This window comes from Aquila chrysaetos, chromosome 3, assembly GCF_900496995.4.
Source record: "Aquila chrysaetos chrysaetos chromosome 3, bAquChr1.4, whole genome shotgun sequence".
Lineage (NCBI taxonomy): Eukaryota > Metazoa > Chordata > Aves > Accipitriformes > Accipitridae > Aquila > Aquila chrysaetos.
The window spans coordinates 58995353-59021079 of NC_044006.1; the positions used below are offsets into that span (position 1 = coordinate 58995353).

At 38.2% G+C, this 25727-nt stretch overlaps 1 protein-coding gene across 3 annotated transcripts in view; it reads right to left on the reverse strand.

Moving 5' to 3' along the window:
• PIP4K2A (phosphatidylinositol-5-phosphate 4-kinase type 2 alpha) overlaps positions 1 to 25727 on the reverse strand; it is a 115952-nt gene that overhangs the window by 65537 nt on the left and 24688 nt on the right. The window contains exon 1 of one of the 3 annotated variants that reach the window (XM_041122165.1): positions 5311 to 5404. The exons of the other annotated variants lie outside the window; for them this stretch is intronic. The gene's annotated coding sequence lies outside the window, so the exon portion shown is untranslated. Of the gene's footprint in view, positions 1 to 5310; positions 5405 to 25727 lie in introns of those variants that run through there. 3 annotated transcript variants of the gene reach the window in all.

The window sequence follows — 25727 nt, forward strand, 5'->3', positions numbered from 1 at the left end:
ATTATAGTCTTCAGATAATACTTCCTTTGTTTAAAAAAAATATTACGATGTCAAGTATAAAACTTGGTTTGATTAACTTATTTTCCACTTTGTGTATCCAGGATATTTAAGGTTGTTTTATTAACTTAGGAAAAAGAATGCTGGTTTATTGCATTGCTTTGCAATTTCTCAGATGGAGCTTGACAAAGGGGATTTACAAAAGGATATCTCTGTTAAAAAACAAGCTCTTGCCTGCCAGCCAACTGTCAAGAATCTTCAGAGGAGATAGGCATAGTGTGGACCTTCCTACTTAGAGAGACAGTACTCACTTCATTAAATAGTAATGCAAAACAGAATTAAAATCAGTTATATATTAACAAAAATCAGTTGCTTATCCATTTAAGCTTCATTTAAATTTAAACTTCTGCTTTAAAATTCACTATAGTCTTCTGCCTCAGCTCTACAGGTTCCTTAAGGAGAGCCTTGTTTGACATGGTTTTGCCTCATGCTACCTTTTGGAATCTTAACGGATGAGATTTCTCTAATTCCCAAGTAAACAGAATTTTATCTGTTCACAGCAAGAATATGTACAACTGCTGGGAAGTAGCAAAGAAAACTAAATAATCCTGAATGCTTGGCTAAGAACTGCCATGCCTAAGCCTCAAAAAGATGGAAAAAAGTATACATCCTTGAAAAGAACAGCAATTAGATTTCTTTTTCAGTCTTAAAATACTGTCATTCTCTAATTCAAGTCTGTACGACAAGTTTTCAATATTTACATATTTTTCCCAGGTAAATATAGTGTCTCAATATAAAAGAAAACTCCTACCAAGTTTTGCATCACTTATCAAACGCAAAACAGAGGTACCCTATCTTGGATACCCAGATATAAGAAAAAAAATACATTTACTCCAGTGACTCTAAGTATAAAAAGAAAAACTTAAGACCACGTTTATTGAACTTCAAAGTTTGAAGCAGTTAATAAATTCTGAAGCGCACTCTATCTCTGCCTAGGCTTACAGTTGCAGTTACATATGACCTTCAGATCATCAATAAGCTTTTTATCAGCCAGCAAACTTTGTATCACAAACTCCGAAATTTGAATTCAAACAGCAGTGAAACTAAAAGCTCTGCTGAACTTTTGGTTAGGAAGATTATCTTTACAATGCTCCTCTCTCTTTTTCTTCCTTAGACTGAAGACTTTTTTGCAGGCTTCAAACACAGGAAGGCTGCCAGCAGCGTAATAATGTCTTCTTGTCTTCAGGCTTTCCGTACTGTCTCCCTCCCACTTCTACTGTCTAATAGTAGATAAGCCCAGAAGGCAAGACAGATCAACCAGAGCCAATTTTCAGGAGAGCTGCACTTGGCACAACATGAGGAATATGTTGTTTTTCCAGGGTCATACTCCAGGGGAAGAAAAAAAAAAAAAAAAAAAAAAAAAAAAAAAAAGAAAGAAAGAAAGAGAAATAAAGGAGGTAAAAAGAAATGTTTTGGACCACAATGTGTAAACTCAATGGGATAAAGATGATTCATATAGCCCTGGCGGGTTCAAGTGACCTCAAATACTAACACAGATACCATCAAAGAAAACACTAAATAAATACACATTCTAAAATAACATACCATCTATCTGTCAGTGCTAAAAATAGCCTCGTATTAATCTCTGTTAAAATACTCAATGATGGATAAACAGATGCTGTTGTACTGTGATCACTCTAACCGTAGCAGCGAATGTGCTTATCAGACCCAGAACTGAAGACCTAGAAGCAAGAATTAGCATTTTGTTCCATGTTTGTACACTGCCTAAGAGGAAAGGTCCTCCAGTTCCTCCAACACAAGGGCCCCTGAGCATGACCTGCAGTGCAAATAGACTGTCATGGCATAAGCTCTAGAGGGACAAATACATAGGTAATCGCAAAGAATTGAGATAACTTATCCTTCTCTGTAGAAGTGGAGGTTTTGTTTCTCAGTGACTCATTAATGAAATAAAACATGTCAAGGAGAACTGAATATGACTAGCTCAGATAAACCCGATAAGGAAAGCAGCCAAGTTTCCTCAACAGTAAGGTGGAATTAAGGACTAGTACCACCTAGAAAGACATCTGAGTTACTTCTTTTGAGGTTTTAGTACACATGAAAATCATATATACAGAATGCTGTATTCTCATATTATTCCACTCTGGTTTACAATCTGGAAATTATTAGTTTTATCCAGGTTGTAATGAAGTTAGAGCTAGCTCTGCACTTGAAAAGTGTCACCAGTAAACCACAGTGTAGGTCTAATTTATGCCAGCAAAAAATTTGCACTTTTGCCATTGTAGCTTACTTCATCTCATGTGAGCTGGAAACATTTGGTACAAGCTGTTTCAGAAGGAGTATGGTTTCACAAGCAAAATGAAAACACATAGCAGCTCCTGTCTATCAGTTATGCTTGTCAGAAACCAGTTCCCACTAGAAGTGTGGCTGGTGCACCTGTGTCTTCAGCACCCAATCTTCCACGGGGTTTTGGGTGGCCACTTTAGAGTACTTCTGGTCTAGTTTTCGGAAGTGCCCAGTGGAAAGAGCTCCCACTGACTTTTGTTCAATTTGGGGAAGTCTATACTCCCAAGAACTAGCAAGACGATGTGTTTCAGATTGAGGTTTGAATACGAAGGCAAACCTTACCAGTGGAGATTTATTTAGGTTAAAGTTTTCAAACTGAAGTAGCATTAATTGATGTTGAGATCTCTTTCCCATGAAAACTCCATCAGTTACAGTCAAAATAAAAATCCACAACACATACTAGGCAAATACTTATTTACACAAGTTAGCATTAAGTGATGAGTTTACTGTTGACTAGTGGTACCATGGAAACCACAGTTTCCCTGTAAAATATACAGGTCTTACAGCCTAAGGAAAGTATTAAAAAGCCAGTGACATAAACCCGCAACAACTTTAACTTTAGAAAGTATGAATTTTGATATTTAAAGAATCTCCTGATAGAGCAAATGCTGGAAAGAGTGTTATATTAAAACCACTGTCGTCCAATTTCCCCTTCAGAACTTCTAACCCATAAACTGTCACCAGCTGAGAGGTTGGTTTGGTTTGTTTCTTTTTTTTTTTTTTTTTTTTTTTTATTTTACTCTTTTCAAAAAAAGGAACAATTTGCTACAACTAACATCAATGCAATAATCTCTCTTTCAGCTCCTGAGACCATCTCAGCACACCAGACATTTGAACTCTGGTTTAGTAAGTGCTCTGGAGTAAGTAAAAAGTCCAGACCATGAGAAGGACTTAATGCTCCACTCAGGGAGAGAGAAGAAATGCATTTGCAGTAAAATTATTCAAATGCTTATGTGGCTCTTCAACAGCATCTATCCCATCTTTATACAGTTGGTCATTCTAATATTTTTTGTAGTAGATTCTTTGAAAGGAGAGTGCTTAAAGAAAAAATGTTTCCACGTTCACAAATGACTGTATTTGTTGTTTTATAGAACCTAGGGAAAATTACAAGTGTAATTTATCTTTAAAAGATCCACTTCGTTGTTAGCACTTTAAAAGCACATTGAAAGCATTTGGTGCAATAAAGAGGAAAATAACATCCAAAACATTAAGTGAATTGTTTCAACAAAGAAATTTATGTAACTTGTTTTTTACCTTACTAGGAGTTACAGATTATATTCTTTCTTTATCCCACTAAGGTATCTGAATAGCAGGCTGAATTTGGCAACAATGTGCTCTTTTCTCTGCCTTAATTCCAGGTGGAGCTGGGGTGACTAGTTTGGCTCTAGACATCTGCTACTGTAGAGGCAGGGTAGATTTCACTTACCATTCCTTCGCTACTCTGCTAATCAAATATTTGCAAAGCACATACTTAATAGGAACTAGTATGTAGTATGATCAATTTTTGGAGACCGAGGATAAAGACTGTTGACTCTTATGCAAAATACAGTCTACCTCACAGAGAATATAAATACAGATAGTCACATGAGCAAGTAGCAAAGACCACATAGAAATGTGCTAGGAGAAAAAACCCAAACCATCAATGCTAGAAAGACACACAACAAGCAGGAGGCCTGTGAGCAGCTGCTCTTTTTGCGAAACTAAACCTGTGCAAGCACTTTGAACTAGTAGCACTGCTCGCTGCAGGTTGAGCAGGGGGAAGAGAAGGAAGGAAGAGGAGAAAAAAAATACCATGCCTCAGTTTTGGTTTCTTAAACTTAATTTGATGTGACTTTTATACATAAACACGTGTCTTGTCAACACACTTCAACGTGAAATATGCAGTGTTACTGACAGAGATATTTTCTTGGCCCTAAGTCTACATCTGAATTATCAGTCATTTACACTGTAACTAGCTTGAGATTTGTTCTCTTTCTATATCAGCATATTATGTTTCCTGTACATTTTCCTGATGTTTTAAAATTGTATTTTACAACCAGCCACAGATTGTTATCCATTTTTTAATAAAAGGACAGGTAGGGAAAAGGAAAACAAAAGTCATTAGCCAAAATAATCCTAGACTGGAAAGAGCAACTAGCAAACAAATTTATACCGGCAAAACCTATTTATTCATTTCTGAAATCTTAACCATCCCAGAAGACTTTCCACCTCATGTGGAGTGACTCTAGTTCTTTGATTAGTATATAATTATTACCATACATCATTTCCATGTGAAAACTTTTATATTTCATGCACTAATCCACCCTACTTTCACTGTAATTTTAGAAGGGCTCCCCAATATTTTAAATATAAAATCCTGGGTGCACTATTTAACCTATAATCACATCAACTTTGATTTAGTGACATTTTTATGTTCATTAGTTAGGAAACCTGAGTTATTAAAAAAATGAAGAGTGCTGCCATTCAAGGAGAAGCCATGCTTTTCTTATCTGTCACTGTCTGAATGAAAATATTTATTTGTAGCAGGAGCATTACCCCTGAGAAATGGTTAATGAACTGAAGGAGCTTAAACATACCTTCAGGAAGATTTGACAGGACTTAGATCAACTCTTAAAAAAGCAACACACATATCCTAAGAGCACTGAGGCAAAAACCTGCTGCCACATTTGTGAGGAGCCATTTAGCAACATGGTGATGAACAGCAACCTGGAAAGCAGGCTTGTGCTAAAAATAACCAGTTCTCTTTTTCTGGAAAAAATCAAAACATGCTCAGCCTCCAGAAGCAGAAATCTATATTAACAGAAAAGGAAGTATGCAACAATGATAAAGTCCTAAAGACAGTTTCTATGTGCAATGTAAATAATTAACTGATTACAGGCTGGATTTGCTCTTTGAGAAGAAAAGAGCAATCCCATGAGTAAGGTCTGTTCACAACGCACGGTCACTCACCTCCCAGTGTTACAGCTCCAGTAAAGATCTCTGCCTTTGAGCAAAGCAGGATTTAAGTCCAAACACCTTGATTTCCATCTCCCCCTCCCTCCCAGACTGTACTCTGCAGGAAGCCTTGGTCCGGGTGTGACATATAAATACGTGGTTGTGGTCATAATCAAGATGAGCGAGCAATTACTATGAAAAGCATGCAAAAGTTTACAGTCAGAAGAAAGATTCCTCGCAAACACTTTTTGGCATTCAAGAGTGGGGACTCATCTTGATGGTGTCTTTTTAAAATGCATGTTAGGGTCTCTTCCAAAATAGTCTCTTGGTTTTCTGCTGAATCACCAGTAACCAAGGAAAGCAGAACACACTAAACTAGTGTCATAGCAGGTTTTTGTAGGTAGCCTTCCCCCTCTCTCTGAAATGCCACACCAAGACATTGGATTCAAGATAAAACAAGCCAAAGCCTTTAAAACAGAAAGAAAAGAAAAAAACAATGGTTTTATCTAGTAGGGAAAAAAGTCACTGTTTTTTTGCGCAACAGAATTAATGCTGATGTCAATATTCAGTTTCAAGACAAACTAATACTGTATGAAACGTACAACGTAGGACACATTTTAAAGACAAGATGTTCGAAGTAAAGGTGCCTTTGACTGGGGTCTGAAGTTAGGTGCTTGGGCACTCAGCAGTGCTGAAGACACTGTTCATGTTTCTGAGTTTGACGTAACTATACCCATGAGTGTCTCAACCAAAACGTAGCAGGCTGGTGTCTCCTGATACCAGACAGGATGCACAGTCACCATGTTATCAGCTCCTGCCAAGGTTCACAGGCTTGACTGTCCTTTCATCCCTAGGGCTGTGGATCAAAAATACCTGCAATGATGCCTATGGAGTTGCCTCATAAACCCACTGAAATAAAAAGGTGAATCAGACTCTCAGTGTCTGTCTTCCCTATATCCAAGAGAATATGGCCTAGGCTGCAGTATTTTAACTACCGTAACTTAATGGAAATTCCCACTGACATTGACAGGTTAACAGGAAGAAAAGCCAATAACTGTAGAAAGAAACTAAATGAAGGAGAGAGAAACTCAGCGGTAGGAAGGAGGCAAGCAAAAATTATCCAGACAAAACCCAAGGTATCAGTGTGACGCTTAACCTAAAACATCTATTTTTGGAGTTAGAAGTTGTTCTGGGCACATCATCTGCCCAACTATCTTTGTAGTTGTGCATGTTTCTAAATAAATAAACCAACAGAAGAAGGCTACCTGGCCATTCACACACAGTCAGTTGGAAAGGAAACAAAAGGAGACTGACCAATAACACAGGCAAAATGGCAATTCTGCACTGTAAGTAAAGCACCACAAATTCACCAGAAAAGAGTGTTACTCTTGTTCCAATCTTTTCTGACCCAAATCTTTTTATTGTAAGGAAGAGCCAAGTCAGCTGCTTTCTGAATTAAATTTAACTGCTTTTCTATAAGCTGAACAACAAAAATCGTAAAGCCTTAGTAAGAAGAAATGGCAACGGGCCCTCAAAATGGCTTTTCACTGCTTCCTGAACACCACTTCCCACACAAGTCATTCGTTGTACCTAATATCAAGGCAATTTTTTAGTCCTGTGTTGACTAAGGTGGGGAGCTGCAAAGAGCCCAAGCCGATCTGGTACATCCCTCACCTGTGCCTCCCCCCCCTTCCTCCCCGCCTCACCCCCAGCTAGTCCCCAGCAGGTGCTTTGCTCCTCCTAAGCCACAGGAACAACTACTTTGGTTTCTCCTTCCGCTTTCGGTGACTTAACAGGCTGAAATGGGTCACCACTGTGTCACGTCAGTGCCGAAGCCAGCACGAGAGAGCGGGATGGGGTGATACACGGCATGACAGCAAGCAGTGAATTAAGCAGAATATTATACTGTTGTACAGTATTTCATCCCGAGCAGTCCATAGCATAACCCTGTGGTAATCCTTCTGCCCATATCAAGGCTTTTCATTCATTTATGTCTGGGGTCAAGTCATCAACTGAATCTAAACAACTAGTGTCTTGCCTCAAATTGAAGGGGACTTTCTCAGGAGACTGATCGGACACAACTGTGATAGTCTAATTTGTCAGACCACAGTTATAAATAAGCAAATGACATGGCACACACCGCATAACTTTCTGAAGCTCCAGAAGCTTGCCGAGATCTACTTATAGGTTTCAAACACTGAATTCATAAAACTAATTCTTCTCATACTATCCTGACAATTTTAGTTGGAACAGAATGCTAGCAATAGGTTCTAGTATTTGATTATTCTGGGATATCTCTGGTTAACCAGGAAACACAGGGATGCTTTTCCTCTACATTAAAAAAACCCCACAACTCCAAACAAAACCAAATGTTTGCACCAAATCACTCTATAACCTGCTTGAATGGGTATTTAGTGCTCTGCATGGGGTATATTCAATTTTTTGCTTTACCTCTTTACGTAAGTTATGTTTATTTGAAAAGATGTAAAATAAAATCTTTATGAACCACCACATTTACTGGTTGGTACTAAACTCGTATAGTAACTCCCATTATACTACCTACAGTGTAACCATAATGCATGACAAACAAAATGTGATTTTCCTAGTACTAAACAGTTATGTCTCACTGCCTGATAGGGAGTTTGGTGTTTTAAGACAGCATAACAACAAACAATATGGAACTGCAGACTCTCGAGTAGAAAGCTACCCCTGTTTCCCTGAAAAATACAATGAAATCAGGGAGTGTCATGAAAAATCCTACATTTAATCGTAGCAGTAATCTTTCTGAAAATTTAAAGATGGGTTTAAAAGTACCCCCCCAACTTGAAAATATAAAATGCATTAAAAGCCCCACAGCTGGCTCAGATACCATAAATTAATCCAAAGCGTGTCTTCAACAAGATACAGAAACACAAAGCAAGTTTTTCAGGTTTACTCCAGCAGCACTTGGGAAGCAAGTCGCAAGGCTCAGAACATACACGCAAGTAATTTCAACCTTATCAGACCTGAAATTTTACTTAGGTCTAGACAGATTCAATAGGAGCTCACACAAGCATGTATTTAATTAGCCCACACATGCACAGCAGTGAAACTCTGCCCACTTAGAGCCCCACCCAGGCTACAAAACCCACCCCAGCAGCAATAAAGCTTGCACTTCTAGTAAGCACAAAAGTATGCGTTGCTCCAGCAGTTACACTACTAGCAGTAGCAACAGATCAGTCCAAATTACTAACATACTATCAACCAGAATGCAGATGTACCGGTGTCCATAACTGTATTAGAAATCCCTAACCAAGCAAGGAGAAGTCTTTGGGCTGGATGCTATCTTCCACTGATGGGGTAATCTCAAAGCAAAAAGAATTAGTACAAAAATAGAATGGTAGAGTCTACCTTCAGCTATTGATACTTCATTATTTTAGCACATTAAAAAAACAACAACCCCCAACAACTCAAGAACTTGAAACTACACAACAGTTTTGTTCTTACAATTTATCGCTGCAAACAGATATAAGCAACTTGCAGTGGACTTTTCTAACAAGTAATTTTATTCTCACTTAATTCAGTCTTGTTTTGTCTTTTCAATAGGAGTTTCTCTTATATACAAATGGTATTAAATTTTTTTTGAGATCAGTGAAAAACCTACCATGAATTCAAGACCGGCATTTTTTTTTTTTTCCAGAATTACTAGAGAAGATAATAAGCTCATTTATACAAGCCTACCAGAGCATATTGGCACACACTCTGCCAACTCCTGACTTTTATGCATCCCTACTGTGGGTTTCGAGAACTATGGGGTGCTACAGCAAAAAGTCTGCAATGACTGAATTAAAGGTTTAAAGACTTTTTCTTAAAAATGAACAAATCACAAGCTTTACTAATTATCCCAAAGATTTCAAAGTAACAAAGATATATCTAAAAACATGAATAGTAACATCACACCAGAAAATATTCTTCCTGTGTCCTTGCCTGCAGATGGGGACTAGATTAGATGTAGTGCAGGACTGTTGAGGTTGATTATATTTCACTCAATATACTCTTTCAAAACCAGTGCCTGATAAACAGGAAACAGATGATCTAGAAAACCTGTATTTTACAGGTTTTAATACATTCATATTGAAGTGCAGTTTATGAAATTCAGAGTAGGGAATATAACAAGATATTGCAGACCTGTTTTTTGTCCTGTCTTACCAAGTACTTGTTAAATAAAATTAATATAGCTTCTGAAACTCCTTCACACAATTTCTGTTTGACAAGCAAAACTAGGCACATCAAATGTAAGAGGCTGACTTTTCATTACACAAGTCATTCCTTCCACATGGAGGAAATTCCTTTATTCCTTCCTGAAGCCCCAGCACCACTGCAGTTGGGTATCCCGGGCTTTGCAGAGCTCAGCCCAGTCCCACCACCCTTTCAGTGAGTCACCAGCGAGCACAATACAACACGGCTGCAGGTAGCCACCGGTCTCACCATCAGGGGAAGTTATGGGCTATTTAGAGTTCGATTGATCTTTTTTTCTTTTAGGGGAGAAAGCACCATTTTCCAAACCTCTAAGACTGCTGGGGATGAGATTGCTATTCCTTCTACAGTATTGATGACAAGGAAAACGCAGCGGCTTGTGCAGCTCGTGCAAGGCTGCTGGATGAGGGCAGCTTCGGGAGATTAACTCTCACGCCATTAGGCACTGTGAGCAGCCAGGACCACTGCCACCTGCCTTTCCACTCTCTTGCAGCTGGTCCTGGTACAGCAAGAAAGTGAATCATGACAAGGACAAGGACAATATTCAGAAATTACCTTAGAAAGATGCAGTGACTTTTCTTTTTTTTAAAGCACCAGAGATGAGTGCAGGCTAACAGAAGCAGACTATGATGCTCTCGTCAGCTACTGCACAATGCCAGAATGATAAGGAGCATTTTTCTTCCCCTCTGCACAATCCTGAGCTGTAGAGATCACACAATACCACAAGAATCCCTGTTCTGTTTCACACCAACTATCATCAGCTGACAGCACGGTAGAAATCAAAGGATCCATTCAATTGCTAATCGCTTGTTGTCAGATCAGCTGTAGATGCTTCTCTGACAAGGATGCACATAATTTAAAAGAGAGAGATACCACAACAGGAATGACTCGATATTTTTTAGGAAGATGACTGTGCTTGTGTAGGATTTTTCATTGACACTACTGAATTTGCTATTTTTGTCACATCCTTCAACCCATAAAAACAGAGGTGTATTTTGTGTGCTCTGGTGCTTGATCAAACGATCACATTTTGCAAACACTTCTATGGAAAAAATGCAGAACACTACCATTTTAAGGAGCCTTGCCTGTTTTTATTTAAAACTTTACAGCTCACTAGCAGCTAACAGCAGCATTCATATGCTCCAGTGCTCCACCTTTTGTCCTCGGAGGCTCTGCTTATGCTTTGCAACCAGATGACTAAAGAAATCTCTACCGGTTATTTGTATCATATAAAGAAACCAACTTTTACAGACTGTGATACGAGTGTATGGAAGAGTAGCAATAGGTGACAAGAAACTATATCTCCATGTTATCTCAAATGTTTCATAGAATATAAAGAAGGGAAAACCTTGTGGAGGATTAATCAGTGAAGGTACAAAGATTCAACTCTCAAGCCATGGAACACCTCCTGATACAACGCAAACTACCACTACTGAGCAAGGTACTTCTCAGGAAAGCAAATTCACTCCTAAAACGTCTACTGCTAGTAATGGGTACGAAATCCTTTTCCATTTACATCTTCTTTCTCAACACGCATTATTTTCTGGCAGAATGTGGACTAAATGGATCTTTGGGAGGTGGCAGTTTTCATGTTGAAGCTCTGAACTGCCTTTATTCCTTCAACACAGTTACGGCATTGCTGATAAAACCCAACTCATTTGGGCTTACAGAACTCCAAGGTTAATAAGTAACTTTTCAATATTTAAAGACAACATAAAAACCCATATATATACACAGAAGAAAACCAACCAAAAAGCCCATTGTGTTAAGAAAATGATAGGGGGGACTGAGGCCACACAAGTGCATAAATAATGCAGAGAATTGCATCCCATATTTTATTATCTAGCAGGAGACATGGTGAGGAGGAAAAGGAAGACAGGAAAGGTATTTACAGAAGGAACAAAACCCATCAGTCACACTTTTTCTGGTACAAACTATTATATTAATATAGCAGCAAACTTCAGGCAAACAGATTAACAGAATGTTTTTTTTTTTTTTCTCACTTCACACAAAAAAAGAATTTTTAAACCCTTCACTGATAAAGCTTCAGGAGGAAGGAGAAAGCAGCACAGATAACATTATTACTGTGATATACCATTTGGTTAATTAGCACTTTTAACCCCTTAAGGAAACAGTAAAAATGGGAATTGCATGTTGTTTCAAGCACAAAGAGAGAGCTATGCAGTAAGTTTTTCTCAGGTGTTTGTTGCTAAGCAATCTCTATCTCCAAGATGCTTAAAAAAGGATGAGAAAACCTTATCATACACATAATTCAGAAGTAGTCACAACCAGGTATCAGAACAATTATTAACATCCTTTTTTGATTATAACAGATATTTAGGATAGAGAGCATAAATTCAATCCATTACTAGGATTGCAAACTGACCTACTTACTTGGGTATGTCATGTGAGTAAAGACTATTTGATTAAGGAAAGCCTGGACAGCAACTTTCTCATCTGGCAACAGCTCGTTCTTTTCTTTCTGGAGGTGCTTGAAGGGGCGGGTGTGTGTGTGGTAGTGATGCCATCGCCCATTGCACAAATCTGAAATTTTCAACTGCATTCCCATGCCTTCTGTCATAGCAGCATCAATTCCTGCTGCAGGAACCCATCCTATTTACTACAGAAACAGATTCTCTTGAAGGACAGCATCCATTCTCTGAGCAAGCAATAACTGATGTTCCATTCCACTTCCATTAGACTTCAAGTCTCTACAAGCTATTTAACTCTGAATTTCGTATTCCCTACGTTTTTAAGTTTCCACAGAAACTTGTGAACAAATCGCCATATTCTAAAAAACAACTAACTTACTGACTGCAGGTTATGCTACAGCTGGCTCACTATTGTTTCCTCTGTGGCCTCAATATTTAGGGTTTAAAATGAGATTTCAATGGAAATTATTGTCAGTTTGAATTCTTTCATGAAATCTTCAATTGCCTCCTTAAACAAGGATGTTTTTTCATTGTAGCTGGATCTGTACTAGCCATTCCCATCTCGGGAGGAACATAGTGTCATTAACTGTCACACACAGCGCTCTGAGGCTGCATAAACACAGTCAGGCTTGTCCGGTTTCTGCTCTTTTTCCATCACTACAGAAGCAACTGTAGGATCTAGACTAATCTACGTGTTAAAATATTTAAGTGCTGTTCTGTAAGCTAGACATCCTTCCTCTTCTCCCCTGCAAATTAAAGCATATCTTTTTTTTGGAGGTTGAAGGTTTTGGAAGTTCCTGTATCCACTTTAGTTATTTTACAGTTTAATGTAGCAGCTTCACATGCCAGTACATCTGGCACATCTTTATTATGCGACTTGGTGTTCATCATTGCTTTTTCGCAGGCTCATGTAATGCAGCAACCACAAGGGCAGAAGTGTACCACTTAGAGAAGACAGACGCAAGAGCCCTCAAATGCTTTACTGCAAATTGTTCTCCAGAGATCTTTCAGAACTAACATACTCAGCAACAACTTAGATGCTCTTAACCTCAGCTCATCATCATAAGTGCTGCTAAGACAAATTTTGAAAGTTCAACAAGATTCACCAGAAGCATTAGAACAGCCCATCCCTAGATGAGGATGGCAGAGAAGACGCAACATGAAGGATGAGGTTCATGAATACTTACAATGTGTTATCAGTAGGACTATCTCAACAAGTCCCAGAGGAAATCTTAGCCTCTCCCACAGGACACATACTTCCCTGCAGTAAGTACTATCAACATGACAAAGAATCAAAAATGTAAGATAATTTCCTTTTTTGTGTAATAAAGCCCACAGAGTTCTTGGATATCCTCCTGTATACCTACCTCCCTGCTTGCAGAAAGTTGCATTTCCCAAGTAAAGATACTCGATACTATTTTTCCCTTCACAAGGGTGAGGGTCTCTTAACCCATTTTTAACAAATTTCCCTGACAACTTCAGCTGTTGACAATAATAGAATAGAAGCAAGTTATATATTCAACATCTTCTAGAAAGCTTCTGTAGGGAAATTAGCACCATACAGCCCAGTACAAGATTTTACAGGAAGGATAAGATTAAAAGGAAAAAAAAGAGGAAAAAAAAAAGCAAGTTGATTTTACATGTTAATAGTCTCAGATTTCACTCGCTCACTCCCACATAATCCCAAGTACCAAGATGTTGTGCCCACCACATGGCTTTGCCACAGAAGGAAACTGACTTGTTTTGGTCTCCTGACATTTTTGGGGTCCCCAACCAGTGCTAAAACCTGAATTTTAGGCTGATTTTTTTATATCCTTTTTGTGGTTTAACCCCAGCCAGGAACTAAGCACCATGCAGCCACTCGCTCACTCCCCCACCCAGTGGATGGGGGAGAGAATCAGGAAAAAAAAAGTAAAACTTGTGGGTTGAGAAAAAGACAGTTTAATAGGTCAGAAAGGAAGGAAATGATAAAAATGATTATGATGGTGATGATAATAATAATAATAGAATTGAAATATAAAAAACAAATGATGCACAATGCAATGGCTCACCACTCACCAACTGATGCCCAGTTAGTTCCTGAGCAGCGATCCCTCCCAGGCAACTCCCCCCAGTTTATATACTGGACATGACATCACATGGTATGGAATATCCCCTTGGCCAGTTTGGGTCAGCTGCCCTGGCTGTGTCCTCTCCCAACTTCTTGTGCTCCTCCAGCCTTCTTGCTGGTTGGGCATGAGAAGCTGAAAAATCCTTGACTTAGTCCAAACACTACTTGGCAACAACTGAGAATGTCAGTGTGTTATCAACATTCTTCTCATACTGAACCCAAAACATAACACTATACCAGCTACTAGAAAGAAAATTAACTCTATCCCAGCCAAAACCAGGACAATTCTTTAGGAGTCACTGATTGACATTGGATGGTCCTTTGTCTCAAAATCACTTTAACTTCAGTTTCCATAGGCGTTAGGTCAGGCTGCATACCCATTACCTGGTTTTCCTCCCCAGCTAAGAGGAACAGGGAGAGCACACGGGGTGCGCTGCAGCTTCATTACCATTCTCCTGGTGCTAGGATGCAGCATCTTCTGGCAGCCAGTTGTAGGGCCTTCCTTTCAGCCTTTTGGTCTGGACATAAACAACACATTCCTCACATTTTACAGCTAGGAATGGTGTCCTTGGTTATCAACACAGGCCATTTTTAACCCTTTATTCTGCAGTTTTGTATGATCCCTACCATGCACATTTCTATTCGTACTGCATTTGTATCGATCTTAATGTTTCTGTTACAAAACTCTACAATTTCACAGCTTTTTCAAATGACCACAGAGTTCATGCCTAGATGAGCTTAAAGGATTAAGTCTCTAAGATAACTTCAAGCTTTTCTATGGTCTAGTTTTGCTACAGGAAGGAGACAGAAAACGCAACACATCTTGTTTTTTCTCCTTTTGCCTCTGCATCTAAATCCCTGATAGTATATATATATACTATTTCAATCTGAAAAACGTATTTGGGATTTCACAACTAACCATCTGAAGTTTTGAAGCTTGTTATTCAGTAATAAAACATTAACAGATCAGAGGAAGAGCCTGTTTTAGAACAAAAGACTTCTGTTGGGTAAAACAAAATTAAAAAAAAAAAAAGAAAAGGACCACAGGTATAACATGAAGGGATGCATCACCCACATCAAAATCCCCTTGATTTATATAATACATATTAATCTTAATGCTTGAGCTTTAACTATTATTTTCATTTACCAGTGACTAAATATACTCTTTACTAAATTAAATAATTTTATTTTTTATTTTTTGCTGTGTAATAGGGTGCATGCAGGCACACAGATAAACCTGTGAAGCACAGAGAAATTAAAAACTTCCTTGGCTTCTTAGAATGTTAGAAAATGACGGTTGACAATTATTTACAAAAAAGCAGCTTTTTAATTCAGAATTTGTATAACATACTGAAAAACAAATAGTTTAAAAATGGATACCAGCTAAAGATAACTGCTTAAACAGTCTTGACTATAGTTTAAGGACTTCAGCAAAGCTGCTTTTTTTGAGTTATCTGTGCTTTGCTATCCAATCTGGCTACTTTTAATCACCATCTTTCAAGATTTTTGAGGTAGCATATTTCACCCTCTCATACATCAGTTTTGTTCATGTGTGGAGCGAGAAAGAAAAACTCTCGCAACTTTAAATTACCTAGCTAAATAAGTTTACATTAAAAAAAAAAAGTCCTCTCAACACCTACAAAATAGGCCTCTGCCAGGCATAGCTAATTTTAAGTCTAAAGTTTGGATCACGGTACTTATTGTAAATGAGCTCTTATTCCAGTTTAGTACTCTGATCTTTAAAATCTGAAGAAATAAGCATACAATACTTTCAAATTTCAACTACTGTAGCTATTGGCACTAACGCTTTCAACTTTAGAAAAAGACTGTGCCTGTGTTGCCTGTTAAGAAAATTAATCACTAAAAAACCCATTTTAAAATGGTTTTTTAAGCATATTGTATAAGAGATGACTGCTTACTTAACTGACTGGGGTGAAGGCATTAGGTGACGCCTTCATTGGCACCTCCTTCTAAAGAGGCATCTGTCTTCTCCAAAAGTTGTTATTTTTTTAAACTTTAGGCAAAATCTGTTCTTTTCTTTTTTTTCCTCTTCTTCAACCATATACTTCACCTCCTGAAGTACTAGAAATAATCCCCATGCCTAGGTGGGGAGATCTGGTGAGCACTAGGTCTAAAGAGGCTGGAGTGGAGCACCCACCTCCAAAAGGCAGGTGGCAGGCAACGGGATGCGCAGCAGGGAAGTACCTTCACATCTCTGCTTTAAGTAAAGCAAATGCACATCCAAGCCACACTTTGCTTTTGCAGTCCAAATTCTGGGTCTAGACAAAGCTGCTAATTGTCTGCTTGGCAGCAGAGTCGAATCTGGGACGAGAAGGCAATGCCAGAAATCATTTTTACATTGAGACAGGAGGAAAATCGAGTCCCTTGTGTTCCCAAACCCATCAGCAAATGGGCAGAGTGAGAATCAAAACTCCATTAGGATCAGTTAGTCTTATTGATTTAACTGGAAACTAGATAAAGCCTTAGACATCTGATTCTATAACAATGCTTTCTACCATGCTTCCATCAAACCATGGCTTGTTCTATATGGAAGCCTTGGTACACCTTCTCATAGGAATCACTCTTTTGCTATCATTTCACTTCTCACTGTATTTATATCCAATACTGTTGGACATGTGTCAAGTATAAATTTATTAGAGAAAATAAGCCATATTTATGCTCTTACCATGCTCTTCATTCTCCTACTCCAAAATGAAGTTACATGACCATTTATGCGTTCAAGAATGTTTCTTTAATATTAAAAACTCAGACTCTACTGCTACACTTTTAAGCTGATGGCAACCATCGCTAGAAAGACATAGGCAGCATGGGCAATGAGGTGAACGCCAAAACAAATCCTAGGCAAATCCATGACAAACTGACAACCATTGCTTGCTGCATTTTATTTCCCTGTTGTTTTACCATGAGCACTTACCCCCACCACCTGTGTTTTGTGCAATCATCTCCTGATAGGTATCTAAAATGGTATAGTTGCAACAGGTTAAAAGAGTTGCTATCTTCAAAATTAAGAGTATGTCTTTTTTTTTTCTAAGACAACAAAATTGTTTCCACTATTACAAAGATCTAAAGAAAGAACCCACAATAGGTACACGTACTACGTAAAATCCTTACTTGCTCCAACAACATATGAAAATCCGTTACTATTGAATTTTAAAGTGCAGCAACCTTGGTTTGAAGTTACTAACTCCTGCTAATTTATAAAAGGTCTTATCGTATAGGAAAATTCCAGTTTCTAGGATCACTGTTGGCATCTGTTTTTATATAAGAGCAAAGTTAAAATGTCTAGCCCACACACTTGCAGAAAGAAGCCCAAGTGTATAACCCATAGAGGTTTGAAGCTAAAAATAACCTCTCAATGAGTTTTAATTTTTTCCCCAGGTCTTATTTTCACGTACGTGGGAACTGACAGTGTTGCTTTTACTGATGTCTAGTCTTCACATTTTCCAGATGGAACTAGCCAGTTGATGCTGCTTTGTAGGTAGTAGGAACCTGAAGTAAATTTAAACAGGATGATGATTTTCCTCCAGGTTTTAAAGAAGCACTTTTTAAAAAACTGGTCTGTTTTATCTTTCAGTCCCTTTTAGCTTTTGTAACCCAGTCCCTCCACTAGGAAAAGGCCTAAGCTTCTGGCCACGTCTGCCTTGTGCATTCAATAATTAGCTGGATACAGCAGGATTAATTTAGATCCTCAAAACACAAGTAGGTACTAATGCTTACTATTTTTTAGAGAAAAGGATGTCTACAAGAGGAAAAGTGTCCCAACCTGCCCCCCCCACCCAGAAAGCTTCATATGAAATCACTCAGATTTCTTCAAATCACCCCTTAGGATCTCAGATATTGGGGGGGGGGGGGGGGGGGGGAAGAAGATATTTTTTGTAAGAGGAGGGAGGAAGTGAAGAGCAGGAGAAAGAAGGCAGTGGATGGTTTGTTGCTTGATCTGTTTTTAAATCAGCAGCCAAACAGTTCTGCTGGGCAGCTGCTGGTGCAGCCACAAGTAGGATGGAATAGGTGAGACCTTTTAATGTATTTTCTCATTGCATATATTTAAAGCCCCTATGCTATGAACAGCACTGTTACCTAGATGTTTCATAAATATATTTCATATAACCTCCAAAAACTGAAAGAAACCACCTGAATGCTTCATCCCTCTGGAGAACTGGATAGGCACATTCTGTTGAGGTAGGAGGCACAGAGGGCAGAGCATGCTCTCTGAGACCAGAGGCTCACCTTTACATCAGCTCCCCAGGGAACCAATGCTCACCTGGTTCTTACATCTGCCTCTCAGCTCCAGAAGTAGCATTTTAAGAATTAAAGTTCCAAGGCATTACAAAGCTCTTAAATTTTCTTTTATTTTTTGTAGGTTGTGTGGTTTGTTTTTCCCTCTAAACAAGGCATAGGTATTTTTCATTTGGGGGGTGCTTACAGCTGTTACTGCTGTACTTGGGCTGCAATACATTAAGGGGAAAATTCCTAACCCAACCAAATCTCAAAGTGAAAATATCTGTAGGCATAACATCAGACTTAAACCTTATAATTGCACATGTGTTTGTACATGTGTCAAGGGGGAACAGAGGATAGTAACTTAACTTGCTTTATTATCAGGAAATTAATTTTGAAGTTTTTTCTAAAGATTTGTTGGTATCATTAAATTTAGGACTAACTTGACATTTCTCATTCAATTCAACAGATGTTTTCAACACACAGCATTTTGAAACCGAGGCATATTTCTCCACATGCCCTCCTGCCCCAGCACATTGTAATCAATAACCAATACGTGAGGACACACTCTGATTAATTTTGCACATGAAGTCTTGAAGAATGCAAGCACAGCTTTCTCTTTACTTAAACACATTTATACTTCTTTTAAGCTTCTCAAAATGCTTCTGAAGTTCAAAAAGACTTGCTGCTTATTGAGGTCAGTTTTGCTGGGGAATCAGTCTTGCAATATCTCCTCCCTTGTCCTTTAGCCATCACCCAGTGAATGTATTCTACTCAATCCAGTACTGTTAAATAAAATTAAGCTTGTGTTCCTTCTAGAGAAGCCACCAGATAAGACCGTACATATAAGTTATTTCCTTTCACCTCTTCTTGATTATGATAAATATATCTGCACTAGAATGTTTTCCCTTCAAATTAAGTTGAACACAGGAGATCAATGCAGAGTTTTCAGGGCTGACAGTTACTGAATGACTGGATCAACTTTGCCCAGATAGGATTCTCTAACCAGAGAAACAGAGCCGGTAGTCCTTCTACCACACCATGTCACAACAAGGCTTTATTTTACTCTCCATTTGCCTCTTCAATCTCTTGCATTTATGCACGGAAAAAGAACAAGTAGAGACTTCTTTACTTTAAAGATAGGTGTCTGGTTTCAAATTTTAGCAACAGTTTAAGTTCAGACTTCAGAAGGTGCTAAATTCTTGAAAATCCGTAAGGATTTTAAGAGTACGGCTCATTGCATTTTATGGAGCCCATATAACAGCTCAAGCAGTGCCAAGAAGGGAAGTTCCTGCTGCCTCCTCCCACCTGCTTCCAGCCACAAGCTCCTGCATCCCTGCCTTCTGCCCACTCCTCAGGAGTTGCCTAAACTTGCAAATGGGGAGGAGGAACAGGATACTTTTCTGCTATTCTAAGGAGTTAAAACAGCTTATGAGAGAGACCCTATCTCCTTTTAAGCACTATCAGGTTGGTTAGCAATGCAGCTTGATGTCACTCGTGCACTCCCATGCAGCAAATAGCATAGATGTATTCTGCCCAACTAGTTTGCAGATTACTTCCATGACACGCACATCAAATATTTTTTTGTTTCCAATATTTGCCTATCTAGGAAGCCCTGACAGATTCTTCTCAGCTCCACAAAAGATGGATCTTAAGAGAAGCCCAAGAAAAACCCTAAGACATTTTATTAAACTCCCCTTACATCTGAGGTATTTTACAATTTGTTAAAATGTTAAGTATTACAAAATAATTTTGAGTACAAAATTCAGGACAGAAAAACAAAGCTCTATGCATTCACATTTATTGGGATCGCTACAGGCATGGACAAAGAATGAACAGACACAAACAGTTAAAGCAAAGAAAAGAGTAAGAGGTAATGCATACTAGACTAAAAGACTTATTTATAAGGGTAGGAAAGAAGGTCAAGGTATTAGGGCTTAGCAGTTTCAGTCTCCCCTCCCACATGTGCTGGCACTTAAGGGTGAAGAAAATCTAGCTTCCTTTCCTGCTGCTCCTGTACAGCTACCTTGAGACAGCCATTTGTTTCACAGTGCATACTTAAAAGAAGACAAGATTAACTATCCCATCTCCTGGGAAAGATTTTCCTCCTGCAGACTTAGTGATACATAGCTATCAGTAATTTTTTTGAAACTGACAGTTACAGTCTTAATTCAGGAATAACTGAGTTAATTTGTGCAACAAAAGATATCAAAGAGTCTCTTAAAAAATGTTACATGTCTTTAACAATATCTTAAAAATGGAACAAGGTCACTTAGCATTCATTTCCCTGATTGCAAGTCAATACAGCTGTCTTCTGACCTTCTTCCAATGACCCTGGTCAACAAATAGTGCTCTTATTGATTCCCCCTAAAACTTTTTTTTTTTTTTCAACTTAGTGTGGAAACCTATACTTAAATGATTACAAACATTTAATGTTATTAGACCTAACAAGATACTTCAGCATATGAGTAAACTACAGGTGTTAGAACTGTAGCCCAGGTTCTTTTCTGCACTTTGAAGCCTTAAAGCAATTTACAGCAGTAGAAACACAATCAGCTATCTGACAACAGAACACAGCAGCCCTCTGTGAGGCAAAGGTGATGTACAACCATGAAATAACTGCCTTAGAGTAGGAAGCATGCGTTAAGGGGCAAGAGAAAGGGATGAACCTCTTATGACCCTAAACCACACCTTAAATATCCTCAAATAAAACCACAGATTAAAAATCTGCTGATGCAGATAGTATTTTTTTCAGGACCACTAAATGAAACAGTTTTTCACATTTCAGTAATATGCTGTGACACCACCTCATCAAGGAACAGAACCCATGATGTCCACAACAAGCGAAGCCTGATGGTGACGAGCTCAAAGAAGCAACTGATGCCTTTGATCACCCTGATGTGCCGCGAACAACTCCCTTCACTTACAGGTAGTCAAGGAAGATACAAAGGCCTATTTTCCTTTTGTACATTTAGATGATTCAAGCTGATTAAAGAAAAAGTAAAAGCACCATGTCTCAATTTCAGTTTATAGACCTTTTAACACAGAATGCTTGCTCACAGAAACAGACCCTAAAAAGCAAAATTACAGGGCAAACCACAGATGACAAAATATGATAGAATTATAGTGCCTCAGTGTGTAGGCAACGTTTGAATTTCAAATAAAATAATAACTAAGAAACACAGAAAAATGGAGAAGTGACCACACAAAGGAAAATGAAGTACATTTTCATCCTCTCTCAGGCATAGCAACTAGAGTGACAGACTGCACATGAATACATGGAAGTTTATTTGTAACTGAGACCACATAAGATAGTATCAGTGAGGTTTAAGAGGTTTTGTATTGAAAAACATGTCTTTAACTTCCAGCAATATAAATTATTAGTTTTTCAAGTCATCTTTTCCTATCAACTCAATATAACTGAGCAGCTTTAATGATAGTCTTACAGAGCAGATTAGCTGTGCTTTATGAGGGCAACAGAATCTGATCACAAACTATCCAGAAACTTCAAGTCTACCATGAACATAAACGTAAGGCATGTAAACTTCATGCTATCATATGAAAACCTCTTTTGTTTATTAAAATATTCATATAAATAAAAAAACCTTTCACATAAATAACAGGAAGAGTACACTGAACAGAAAGCCTTTTAACTACACGTCACACATTATAGATAAGTAGGTAAGTAATCATTAATTACTTCCCTTCAATATTTTGATGTTATGTCATAAAAGTCAGGTTAGTAACACTGCTCAGATCCTGTTAAAGCCTAAGTAAAAACATCAAAGCAGTTTTACTGTTTTTGTCAGATACTGTAAGAGATTACATAGTGTCCACCTCTGACCACTCATTGCAATTCCTTTATTTCACTTCAGCCTTACATTTTTTCATTAAGACTCAAATGGAACAAGTGGCAGCTTTGGACTTGGATAAAAGGTCACTTCTCACAATTTTGTACTTCATTCATCTCCTCAGCTAAAAGCTGTAGGAAAAAATTAAAATTGCAACTCATTCTTACACATCTACACAAAGTAAATTATGATATCACTCCATGCAAGACCAGATTTTAGTTACATTTTCAAAAGGAGAATGAGACGAAGCTAACACAGCAGCAGAAATATATATATATATGCCGAAGGAAGCCAGTGGTCCACGTAAGCAAGCACCCCCACTGCTGGATGATGCAGCACTTGAGGTAAAGGTTTGAAACTCATCGACTGTAAAAATTCTGTGTTTGAAAAAAGCTATTAACCTAGCTGCTGATTACATTACTTGAATCAAGGAAACAATCTTTAATTTTAGCTGAGGTGCTGTGTTGAGGACAAGGGCAAGATTTACTTCTTTCAATGAACTCTTCAGCAGAGCTTTACCTCCATCTGTCCTTTTACAAGGGAAAGTAAGGTTCATCATTTCGATTATCCAGGTGGAGAACTGAAAGCACCAAGATTAGATGGCAAAGCAAAGCCTAAACACAGGTCTTGATTATCAGTTGCCTCCCTCACAGTGATGAGCCTTTTGTACAGTGTCTAACATAAAATTGATTGAACTCTCACAGGTTAAATTGATGAAGGGAACATTAAGCTCTATCAGAGTAGCATCCCCTGCATGAACTCGTACAAGTAACTACATATTGCAACATTCCTCATCAGTAGTATTTTTATTTAGACTATTTTAATAACAAACATGACATACATAACCAAATTGCAAAGAACTAGCTGGGAAAGCCTTTAAGTCAAACAAAAGAAAAACATTAAAAACAAAGGTAGCACTATATTTGGATTGGTTTCAAATTCACTACAGCAAGATCATTAGAATGCAATTAAGTTTTTACCATACTGTAAGTTGTTTAAGAGTACATAAAATATACATTAGTTTTGAACTGGAGTAGCAATAGTTGTCATTGACAAAGCAAATGTCTAACACCTTGATAGTTTAAAATTCAGTGCTCTTCTTGCAATGTAGACAGCAAGTCTATAGCATGTCACAATGATTTGTGATTGAAGATTAAATAAAGATTTTTAGCTTATATCCTCTAAAAACTCAAATTTGCTGCATGAAGAACCACTTGGTTGTTTTTAACCTGGTTTCTACATTTTTCATAGAAAAAGGCAAAAATCACTTCCTACTCAGTCCTCAGTTTAACTCATGACTTTTGAGACTTCACATCTCCTTCAATCATCTTTTTCCAGCCTGAGAATCCTTGACTTTTAGTCAAGTCTTCACATCAAAGCTGTTCCATATCTTTATCATCCTCATTGCCCTCAACTAAGCTTTAATCTTCTACACCTCTTAGCAAGAGGGGACAGCACATAGGATTCAAAATGTGGGTGCAAACTGGATTTACACAGTAGCACAGCAGCCTTTTCTGGCTTACTCTTTATTCCTCTTCTAGTAACTCACAATTGCTTGTTTGACTCCTACTGAATGGTGACATTATACTAAGCCCTCACTCCTGAATGGTTATGGCTAGTTTAGCATCCATCATTTTATATGCAAAGCTAGGGCTGTCCTCCTCAGTGCATCGCTTTCAGGTAGCTACCCTGACAAATGACAACATTGGAAATTCAGTCACCTGAGTTCTTCTGTGGCTCTTTGCAGTTGTATCTCACCCTTACTATCCCAAATAAAGCTTGCTGATGATATTAATTTCTTCCCCACTGGTAACCAGGGCTCTTCCAGGTACTTTAGGAAAATATTAGATTCCCCACAGTAATCTGTCCTGCCTAGAAGTAACTTTCTCTAATGATAGAGCCAAGCATTTACTTCTACACTATGTTCTTTATTCTTTTAGGGAATTAATTATTTATCAACACAAAGGCCTTCCCTTCTTGTGCTATGGCTAACTAGCTCCCTTTAAAGCTAGTGAGGGACTCTCTCAAAATCCACTTGGAAATTAGAGACACCTAAATTACTCTTATTCACATGGTTATTGGCCCTTCAACAGCCTCCACAAGGTTGCGAGACAGGTTTCCTTACAAAAGTCACATTGATTTTTCCCAGGCAGTGACTATAATAAAGAAGTGGTGGATATTTGCATAAATAACACTACTACTTTGACCATTTCAGAGATTAGGATTACAGCCTTGCAAGTCCTATGGTCTCCTTTACTGAAATTTTGGCATCACACCTGCCATTCTCTATACCCCTGGTACCATGGTAGACTTAGAGAAGAATTTACATACCACCATCAACAATTCTGCTATTTCATCTGAGTTTTTAGAACCAGAGCAAATACCACCCCTGTCCTGGTACTTTGCTGCTGACCATGTTGTCAGCCACTTTCACAAACTCTTCTCCTGTCTGTACTGTGTTGGACCCACCAGCTGAGCAGTCTGTTGCAAAGACGACTTCAGAAACTGGAACATCCCCAGTTTCCTCCCCGCTGAACAAAGACACAAATAATTTAAATTTCTCTGCAAAGGCTGTATCTACTACATGTGCTCTGTTAATAGCCTGATCATCAGCAATTCCTACAGGCAGCCTGGAAACCTCCTGATCTGCAGGAAGAAAGCATTATTATCAGTTTTGATGCTTTTTGTTAACCACAAACTTTTCAGTGTGTTTCTACATCTAGACTATTAGACTTGTGATTTTTACTTAACTCAGTTGAACATTCCTTCTGCTCTTTTTTTTTGTTTGTTTTGAAGGCAGTTGTCTTGCTTCCAGTTGTCTCCTCCATACTACCCAGCTTTCTTCTGCCCTTTTCCAATTTTCTTGCTAGATGGCACACACTGGTGCTCTGCTTCAGATATGATCTCCATGTCCTATATCTCTGTCTCATTCACTACGCTCCATGTCACCTTGAGAGATTTAGGTCTTAGGAGCTGTCTGGTTACTTTCTTTTTAAGAAGGTTGGTGTGTTTTTTGTTTTTTTCCCCCCTTTCTTTTTTTATAGCATCTCTTTGAATGAGATAGACTTTGATACACGTATTTGATGATGCACTAAAGATTGGAAAGGCTTAAATCTTCTTTTAAAGAATACAAGCCAGTCTACTCTCACCTACCATCTCTTTGAGCTATGCTGTGTGATGAGAAGTGTGTAATAAGCACAGCCAGCCCACACCACAGTATTCACGTTATACAAGCAGACGTTTCTATTGACACTTACAATAGGTTTCAATCCCCTAAAAAAAAAAAAAAAAAAAAAAACACTGGGAGGAACACAACAAAAAAATCTGAAGACACAGAAGCATGGATTTAATAAAGTTAGATTTACACCTCTCCTAAATGTCTCCCAGATTGGTTTATTTGTTGGGGTTTTTGTTTTGGTTTTATATATAAAATGGTAGCCGAACTTTATTTGTTCACCAACTCCTTCTCTCACTGCAAGATATTAGCAGTGGAATAAATCCAGTTTCCACATGAGTAATTTATATGTGAATTTAAAAAAACCATGCTGATCAAAACCCCCCAAA